The sequence below is a fragment of the Pipistrellus kuhlii genome, unplaced genomic scaffold (assembly GCF_014108245.1).
Source record: "Pipistrellus kuhlii isolate mPipKuh1 unplaced genomic scaffold, mPipKuh1.p scaffold_m20_p_5, whole genome shotgun sequence".
In the NCBI taxonomy this organism is placed as follows: domain Eukaryota; kingdom Metazoa; phylum Chordata; class Mammalia; order Chiroptera; family Vespertilionidae; genus Pipistrellus; species Pipistrellus kuhlii.
In genome coordinates this window covers 32421120-32431647 of record NW_023425551.1, presented here as the reverse complement: position 1 = coordinate 32431647, position 10528 = coordinate 32421120, and positions in this window count along the sequence as shown.

Sequence of the window (10528 nt, the reverse complement as noted above, 5' to 3'; positions counted from 1 at the left end):
TGCTGTTTCCCACATTCACTGCCTCGAAGGCGGTGGAACATAACCTGGCTTTGTTAGTGTTTTTATTTCAGTTTTATCCCTGATGGTCAGCTTCCCCGAGTCTAGGCTTCTGAAGGCAAAACCAAGCCCAGGGCAGGTAGCCTTCACAGCCTTAGGGGAGCACTGGGAGACCTCCTTCTCCTCAGCCTTTCTGAATTACCGACATGCTGACTTTAGTTCCCCTTCAGTTTCTCTTCAGAAGTCTGGATGAGTAAAATCCCAATAAATGCCAAATAGGCTGTTTAGGGCCCATTTAAAATTAATTGTTGAGGGCAGGGGTTATATAAACTAAGGCAACCAGAGGCCTTTTGCATGGCAGGCAATGTTTTTACTTTTTTTTTTTTTTTTAAATATATATTTTATTGATTTTTCACAGAGAGGAAGAGAGAGGGATAGAGAACCAGAAACATCGTTCAGCTGCCTCCTGCACACCCCCCACTGGGGATGCGCCCGAAACCAAGGTACATGCTCTTGACCGGAATCGAACCCGGATCCCTTCAGTCCCCAGGCCAACGCTCCATCCACTGAGCCAAACCAGTCAGGGCTGTTTTTACATTTTTAAAGGGTTTGAAAAATACAAAAGATGCCCCAGCCACTTTGGCTCAGTGGATAGAGCCTTAGCCTGAGGATTGAAGGGTCCTGGATTCCAGTGAAGGGCATGTACCTCGGTTGCATACTGAATCCCCAGCCCTGGTTGGGGTGCCCACATGCAGGAGGAAACCAATCTTACACTGATTTTTCTCTCTCTCCCTCACTTTCACTCCTTCCTGGGGATCGAGCCCACAACCCAGGCATGGGCCCTTCAGTCTGCAGGCTGATGCTCTATCTACTGTGCCAAACCAGCTAGGGCCGAACAGCTTTTTGAAGCTATTGGTAATTAGTACCTAGCTAGCTATTTGGCAGACTTGGACCCATTCCAGACTTTTCTGTTTTTAAAACTCAAACTATATTTGATAATGGAAAATGTTGGTTTGGTCACAGCTCGTGGCAAAAACTGGTCATAAACAAAAGCATTTCATAAAGATTTATGAACTCTTTGTACACACTTATTTCTACTGGGCACAAATGACAGCTGCTTTACAATGTGTCCCGGCAAAGCCTCCTCAGATAAGATTTGGATATTTCTAATGCAGTGGTTCTCAACGGGCTGACTTTGCCACCGGGTACATTTGACAGTGTCTGGATATTCTTTTGGTCTGGGGATGGCATGGGCATGGAGTGGGTAGAGGCCCGGAATGCTGCTAAACATCCTATGGTGCACAGTCAGCGCCCACAGCGAAGAGTTATCTGAGCCAGAATGTCCATGGTGATGAGGTTGAGACCCTCCTCTGATGGCAGGACAAGGAAGAAATTTTTTAATGGTTCTTTTCCGGAGAAGAATGGAAATGCTGCTATTGTATGTTTGCAGTTTTTTGTTTGTTTTTTTATGCATTTTTTACAGAGAGGAATAGAGAGGGATAGAGAGTTAGAAACATCCATGAGAGAGAATCATCAATCAGCTGCCTCCTGCACACCCCCTACTGGGGATGTGCCCACAACCAACGTACATGCCCTTGACCAGACTCGAACTTGGGACCTTTCAGTCCACAGGCCGACGCTCTATCCACTGAGCCACACTGGTTTCAGCTGTTTGCAGTTTTTAAAGGATGAACATTTTAAAGTTATGACTTGGTATGTTGTAGCAGATGCAAGGGAGAACGATCAGCCTGCACTCTGAGGGAAGGAAGTTTAACCTTTATTTTGCAGATCTGCTTAGTCCAGGGAAATTTAGATACTAAGCCTGAACCCAACTCCTGGGGAGGCTCTGACCTATACATCTCCTGTGGCGGGCCCCTGAGGGTCCCCAAAGCTCCGCCCAAGTCAGTCTTGGCGGGGCCCTGGGGCTGGGTTCTGCAGCTCCACCCAAGCCAGTAGGAGTGGGGAAGAAGACTGCAGTTTTAACCAGATACAAACTAGATTGCAGGCCTCCCTGCTCCATTTTCCTTTTGCTGGTAAAAGGCCTTAGTAGCCCTTTTACCAGCAATAGTTAATCCTTTCAAAGAAATAGCTTTTTTTCCTAGGAAATATGGTGCTAATTGCATTTCTCAGTCAACAACAACAACAACAACAAAAAGTAGACATTTGGGGGATTATTTGTGGTTTATTTGGTCAATAATGATTGGGGAGATAGAAACTACCATTTTTCAAGAAACGAAGAAGAAAATAGGTTTCAGTTGGGTGGTAATGCCTGGTCCATGAGCCTCAAAGTGTATGCCGTGTGTATCATGACTTCCACTGAAGTTCTGCCTTATCTGGGACATAGAGATTTTGGCCTTAAAACAGTTATTGTTAGGATACTGACAAGTAGGGAGCAGCAGAGGAAATGGTAGACTCAGGAGCAGCATGGGTGTGTCTCCCAAACTGTCCTTGAAAATCAGCCTTGAAGGCAGCGGGGTAGCAGGGTAGTCTCACCTTGGAAATCGGTAAACACCTTGAATCAGTTTATTTTCCCTGGAGAGCCATTTACCAACACACCGTTCGTTGCATGGAATGGGGATGCACGCCCACACATTTTCCCAGGAGGACAAGCCCTCACACCGGTACTCACCCTCTTCCAGACTATTTTTCCTCCTCTTGGTTTCACATATTTCACAGGTGCTCCCTGACTAGCCAACTATTCTAATGTGTGCACTGTGTACCTTTGTTGGTATGCATTCTTGTAAAACGTGTTTTGCTGTTCTTTACACATTTGCATTTCATAAATGGCATTACTATATATTTCATTTTGAATCTTTTTTCACTCAGAATGGTTTTTAAGATCCATCCATGACACTCACTATAGGCACATCTAATCCAGTGTTTCTCTCTGCTGCATAATAAATCCCAGTGTGCATCCACCACATTTTACCTACCCCCTTTTTCTTTCTTAATATATTTTTATTAAATTTTTACAGAGAAGAAGGGAAAGGGGAAGGGATAGAGAATTAGCTGCCTCCTACACACTCCCCACTGGGGATGTACCAACAACCAAGGTACATGCCCTTTACTGGAATCGAACCTGGGACCCCTCAGTCCGCAGACCCACGCTCCATCCACTGAGCCAAACGGCCAAACTGGCTAGGGCTCTTTTTTTTTTTTTTTTTTTTTTTTTTTTTTTTTTTAAGAGAGAAGGAGGTAAGGAGAGAATGAGAGAAACATCAATTTGTTCCACTTATTTATGTATTCATTAATTGCTTCTTGTATGTGCCCTGAACAGGGATCAAACCTGCAACCTTGGCCTATCGGGATGATGCTCTAACCAACTGAGCTACCCGGGAAGGCCTTGCCTCTCCTCTCCCAGACTCCACCAACTCCCCTCGCCACCATAACAGTGCTTGCTTCCTCTCCACCATGGCTGCACCAGGCTGCTCTCCCACCAGCAACACACCAAGTGCCTGCAGGCCCATAGCCTCAGCCAGCCCCTGGCACGGTGACCCAGCTTTTGGACTTCTGCCAGTCTAATGTAGTCTAACGAGGTGTAGTTGTAACATACTTCATAGGTTTTCCTTTCCTGTAATGCAAGTGGAGCAGACAGTTAAACAGCATGAGCAGAGCAGAACCCTGGGCCAGGTGCAGAGGGTCACCGGGGCGGAAAGCCCCAGGTGCCTAGCAACAGGCAAAACGACTGGCCCTTGCCTGACCACTCCCTTAAGCATTAACTCCTGGAAGGTGACATCTAGGCTTCAGTTGTTTCAGCTCCAGGCCCAGAGAAGCAGCAGTCAGAAGAAGAAAATTACTCACCATATCAGGACCTGCTGCATTGACCAATGACTTCCTGGCACTAACCACTCAGTAGAGACACTCCCCACCCACCCAGGAGACACTGGGGATACAAGCTCTATGGAGATCCTGCCCTGAGGCCTTCAGATAAAAACTCACTAAGGAGCATCCAGCTCCCTTCCCCACCCCCTGCTTTCCCCAGGGCATGCTCTCTTCCCTGGAGTATGTCCTAGTGCCTCTCCTCCCTTTTTCCTCAAGATGTATATCTCTCCTCCTCCTCCTACTAAGCACCAAGGGCCTTTTACTACTTCTGTCACTTTCTAAACTTCCCCTTAAGACTTAAGTTCCTTGGCTCTGAATTCTTTCAAGCCGAACTCAAGGACGAGGTTGCCACTCAGTGCCCAGTGCCGTTTTTCCACCGCCTACAAAGCTCCCACAGCCTGCCCATCTATAGCGTGGACTTTCACAGAGGGCTCTGAGACGGCCTCTCCCGCTGCTCTCAAAGCCGTGCTTGCTGGCTCTTTTATCGCTTTGCTCATCGTTATTGGTTAACAGACCAGGTACATTAAAAGGAGAATGGTGAAGTCTACAATTCCATCTCATCTATTGCGTTCTGCAGCACTGTATCCTGGCCTGTGAGCAACAGGGAAGTCAGGGAACTGGGGACCCACATGTGCACCTCAGACCAAAGCCTACCCCTGCTCCCCCTGGATGGCTCAGCTGTCTGCACTGAGGGCCAGAGCCAGGCCTCAGGCTGCCAATGCCCACCTGTGTCTGGAAAACCAGTTCCAGGCCAGGACGTCAGGTTTTGGGCTGTTTACCGCCAGCACCTTCTCTCCAAGCTCAGACAGGCTTCACTACCAACGAGGGAGGCTGGGACTTGTTAGAACCATGGAACGGTGCCCAGAAGGTAGCAGGTGTTTCAGATGCTTTTGCCGAAGGAACTTCCTCTGGAGGCAGAGATAATTCCTCCTGCATTCCTTGTTGTATTTCCTGTGGCATTAAAAGTTTTCATGAGCCAAAACAGGTTTGGCTCAGTGGATAGAGCGTTGGCCTGTGGACTGAAAGGTCCTGGGTTTGATTCCGGTCAAGGGCATGTACCTTGGTTGCGGGCACATCCCCAGTACAGGGTGTGCAGGGGGCAGCTGATCGATGTTTCTAACTATCTCTCTCCCTCCTCTCTGTAAAAAAAATCATATATAGCCGAAGCCGGTTTGGCTCAGTGGTAGAGCGTCGGTCTGCGGACTGAAGGGTCCCGGGTTCGATTCCCGGTCAAGGGCATGTACATTGGTTGTGGGCACATCCCCGGTAGGGGATGTGCAAGAGACAGTTGGTCGATGTTTCTCTCTCATCGACGTTTCTAGCTCTCTACCTCTCTCCCTTCCTCTCAGTAAAAAAATCAATAAAATATATATATATTTTTAAATCATATATATATATAAAGTTTTCTTGAGTCAAATTCTCTCTCACTTAGATGGATCCAGAAAGCTCAGAGACTGCAGACAGTGAGCAAAAGTTCAACAAAGGAGACTACTAGGTAGAGACATGGAGAAATGTACTCCACACAGCTTTGCAAATGGCAGCACAGAAATCAAGAGCACACGCTTTGGAGTCAGCCTGGCCATCTCTGCTCCCTCTATGACCTTGACCAGGTTACTTAACCTCTGGAAGCATCTCTTTTTGTTAAATGGGGGATAAAAACACCTAGCCCACAGGGCTTCTGTGAGGATTAACTGAAATAATGCTTGTGAGGTCCCTAGCACATTCTCGACCCCTTACAGGAGCTCACAACATGGGAGTGCTTACGAAAAACAGAGCTCCCTGTAACTTCAGGACCGGCCAGCCCTTCTGAACACACAGCTGTCACATGGGGAGCCTTTGGAAGGAGGGGCGGTGGCATTACGTGCTCTCCACCCCTGTGAGGGGCACAGCTCACCATCTGGACCATCAGGACTATAAACTCTATTGAGAACAAATGAATGTAGGACTGTAAACTTTATATAGAACAAATAAATTCTTACTTCTTCAAATAAAATCAACGGACATGCTCCACCACGCAGAAATGTTCTGGCAGAAGGCATCCCGTTGGGCAGCGCCCCTAAGCCCTGAGGCAAACCGCCTCTTCCTACTGACCTAGAAGCTAAAATTGAGTTCAGCGCTCGTGAAGGAGCAGTCAGTTTTATGTGAACACAACAGGAAACCACTTATTTCAGCTCAGATCTATTTCTAATGGTCAGGAAAGTGCTAAGCCTTCAGTTTCGGTATACACAGATAATCGCGGCGAATTTTGTGAAGTTACTGTAGTGCAGGAGGTCTCAGAGTGCCAGTGTCTGCACCAGCATTTCCCAAACCTACTGAATCAGAGCCTCTGGCGGGCGGGGCCCAGCAATCTGGTCTAACATGTCCTCTGGCGGTTCTGCCCTTTGTGAGTGCTGATGGAGTTCCACCCGGCCCCCCCTTTGCCACTGCCTCTATCCTGTAGCTGCAAGGGCCAGCGACCCTTCTGGAGCCACCCCGCCAGGTGAGATACCCCCTTCCCATGGGCAAGACCTCAGACGCATCCTTAACCAGCCCCAAGGCTTCAACGGGGACTAATTCTGCCCTATGAATCCATACCCCGGGGTTTCCCAGTGGATGGGATGAAGCTAGACGACAGTGGAAACCACACTCTTGCTCGTGGCTTTTCATCTGCTTTTCCCATGCTCCTCCTGACGGCACACCCTCGACCACTTGCACAAGAACCCCCGTCTCAGATTCTGCTCTTGGGGAATGCAATCCACAGCAGTCAACTTCACAATCTCAAGAAATGTACCACTACCAGAACATGTCTGTCCACAATTCCCAGTTATTTCACTCAAGGTAATTCTAAAACCAGCGCACCCATACCCAGGCCCACCAGAGGTTCAGCAGCTGTGGGTGACAGGACATGGGCTTGCAATTGTTTTTGGACCTGAACATTCGTGTATTGTGACTTGGGAATGTAGTGTTTTATTTTTTTAAATATATGTCTATTGATTTTTTTACAGAGAGGAAGAGAGAGGGACAGAGAGTTAGAAACATCACTCAGCCGCCTCCCCCACATCCCCTACTGGGGATGTGCCCGCAACCAAGGTACATGCCCTCGACCAGAATCGAACCTGGGACCTTTCAGTCCGCAGGCCGATGCTTTATCCACTGCGCCAAACCAGTTTCTGCGGAATGTAGTGTTTTAGCTCCTGAGACAGTATGCGATAGTGAGACAAACCTGGATTCAAATCCTCGCACCCCAATTTGCAAATTGTGTCAACTTGGACAATGAAGCTACTTCTCTCTTCTTCCTTACCACAGAGCAGAGTGTCCAAAACACTGAGTTTTTATGAGAATTAAGTGCGATGGCATAAACACCCCTCAGGGGCTTAGCTTTCTTGTCTTAACAGGCATAATTATGGGATTTACTTTCCGGGGCTCTTGAGAGGATCCAGGTAGAGCTCGCACATGGTATATGCTACACAAACGTCAGGTGCCAGTACAAGGAGCAGGCTCAGGACATGCTTGTTCCCTTCCCACCACGGACCAGGCGGTTCCAGACGGACCTGGAAGCTTCCTTAGAGCCCACTGCATCTCCCTCCCAGTGACCGTGGAAATCAATCCGGGGTGGCACTCTTTTCCGGGATTTCCTACGGCAGCTCACACAGATGGAAATCCTCCGAATTTTATTTTCTTTTAATATATTTTATTGGTTTTTCACAGAGAGGGAGAGGGATAGAGAGTTAGAAACATCGATGAGAGAGAATCATCGATCAGCCGCCTCCTGCACACCCCCTACTGAGGATGTGCCCACAACCACAGTACATGCCCCCGACCGGAATCGAACCCGGGACCTTTCAGTCCGCAGGCCGACGCTCTATCCACTGAGCCAAACCGGTCCTGGCTGAATTTTCTTTTTGGTAGAAAACAAAGATACTTACAGCTGGAAGGGGCTTAAGAATTTAGCTTTCCGTCGAGTCCTGCTTAAATTCGATCGTGTATTTCGCCTCTGGGGCTCCAGCCCTTGACCAATCCCAACCTGCGCGTGGCTTGGGGACAGGTGTCAGGCTCACGGCCGCCCTCACTCCCGGGGGAGGGGGGGGGGGGAGTGTCCCAAACACAAGCCACAGCTTACTTCAATATTGCGGCCCTTGTGCCAAAAAAAAGTCCCTCTGACAGCTTGAGACATTACCACTACTATGAAATATTAAAGTTGACGATTTGTAATTAGCTGGAGACTGAGAAGAAACACACATCCTTTTGTTATCAGTTAATAACATGTTAGCTTTGAGGAAGCAAATCCCATTTAATCCAAAGGGAAAAGCAGCTCTGCCGGCCGGGCCTCAGGCTGGGAGCGCTGGGAAAGATAAAGTGAATGTGTGTGTGTGTGTGTGTGTGTGTGTGTGTGTCCCACACACACACCATGTGGCCAGGAAGCGGGCTGTGCAGAAAGGGGCTAGGATTTATTTGGAGGCTTTTCACTCAGCTGTGACAGCTCCAACACCCCCGTGGGGAAGCCCCAGAGGCTGGGGTGCCCCAAGCATTCATGTCCCACCCCCCACCCCAAGGGAGCAGTGAGGAGGCCGCAGAGAAAGACAAATAGACCAAGAAACCTCTTCCCTGAGGAAATAAGATGTTACGAGACCATATTTTTTTTTTTCTATTTTTAAACATTTTATATAACTCATAAAACAGTGCTTGTATAAAAATTCACACAAAGTTGCTAGAGAGCATACAATTTCCAAAAAATGTCCTGGGTTGTTGTTACATTCAGTTTTCTAATGATGCATTCAAATCCACGGTAAAATGCAGACATTATGTGATAGTTCATTCTCTTTGGTAAAACTATTCTCGTTATTTTGTCTCCTCACAGTATTAACTCTGATATCCGCTTTGTGCAGGGTCTGCTACCACTAGGATGTCAGAAAAACATTAAGGCTGGATCTACGCGAGGCAAGTATTCCCAAATGGCAGTGACAGCCCTGGGCCCCCAGCCCCACTTCATATCACCTAGCTACACAGGCAGGGAGAGAGCTCAGCGGGCTCCAGTCAGGGGTCTTGAGAAAGCCCCTCTCCATTCAGGCAAGAGGCAAAACGTTTTGGGGAAAGGGGGAAACCGAGGCCATTTCTACAGGAACCCGGTGCCATGCTAGGGTCTGGTCAGGCCAGTGACTCTTACCATTTAAACAGCTAATCCATTCATCACTCAGTAGATCCCATTGGTGGGTTGATGATTGCAGCTGACATGACACCCTCCCCTCCTCCCCCAACTTACAGAAAGGAAGGTTCAGGGCCGACATGGGATGGGGAGGGGCACACGAACACCCTCGACACAAGACACGACTTCACTCCCTGTCACAGGGCTGTGGTCGGGCAGACACAACCGGAGGGAACTGAAGCGGGGTTAGAACACTTAGGACGACCATGACTACCTTCATACATTCTTTTAAAAGCTCCTTAACACAGAACAGGAGGGGCACTACCACCTAACGTGACTTGCTACTTTACTTATCGTCAGAATGTGTCTGTGCTAATTCTTTATTTCTCCGGGTACAAGGCAGAAAAACACCCCGAAAAACAAGTGAAAACCAAAAATTTAGATAGAAAGGGGGAAGGGATTTGCCAACAGATCTTATGGAAAATAATACATTTCAAAAACAAACAAAAAACAAGTAGTTTGTAAGTAGTTTGTACTTCTATTGCTTCATGTAAAAACTGCCCCTGAGCCCACCTGTATGGCTGGGGAACGGAGGGCACCACACAGGCCACAGGGCCTGCATTCGCTTCCTGCCAAGACCGTCCAGAGGGACAGCACACAGCTCCCAGAGTGTGGTCACCTCTCTTCACGGAAAGGGACACTAAGATTTGGGGAGGGCAGGGGGAGAAGCCCTACGCAGGAAAGGTATAAAAGGAAACCACCCAAATAGAGTTTCCAGAAAACATGATCTAGGTTACGGAGACAGAGTTCCTCCTTAGAACCTAGAACCTGTTGATTTCTTTAACGTGGGTACATAGGCCTTAAAAGAAATGATTGTGCTTCTGAAGTTGCAGGGTCACATTCCACCCTCTAGAAAGCAGGACAACGTTCACATGGCTTGGAATCCTCTCGGATGCATCCTGGAGACCAGAACGAATCCCACGGCACTCCCCGACCAGCAGGGCTGGCAGGCGACGGCCACTGCCGTCTTTGGGTTGGGGGTAGGCCATGTGTGTACATGCATGTATGTGTGCACATGTGCATTGGCTTGCGTGCATTTGTGTGTTTGGGAGACTAAGGCATAGAGAAAGGCGCAGGTGAGGGGGCGTGGGGTGACCCTCCTGGCTGCTCCAGTCCCCTCTTCTTTCCAGGCACAAAGAAGCGGAAGTTGTTTACGTGGGTCCCCATCATCTCACTTGTTTTTTTAAAAAGAAATGTGTGCGTGCACATGTGGGTGGGTGAGAGAGCCATTAAATCCCTGTGCATTTCTAAATTTCAATAATGTAGGACTGCAGTTCCAACAGAAATAAGCTGTAAATGGCATTTAAAAGCAATTTTAATAAAGCTAGGTCGGCACGTAAACATTGTTCAAAATCCTGTCATATCTATTAAAACAAACCAGCCAACCAGCCTGCTTGGTTGGAACCAAAGTCCTTGTCAGCTGAATAAAGACAATTCACAGACTGCTTCTATTGCTTCTGCATTCTAAGGTAGCCCATGTGTAAGCCACAGGGCTTTATGACTGCCCTGTGTGACTCACTCATTCCC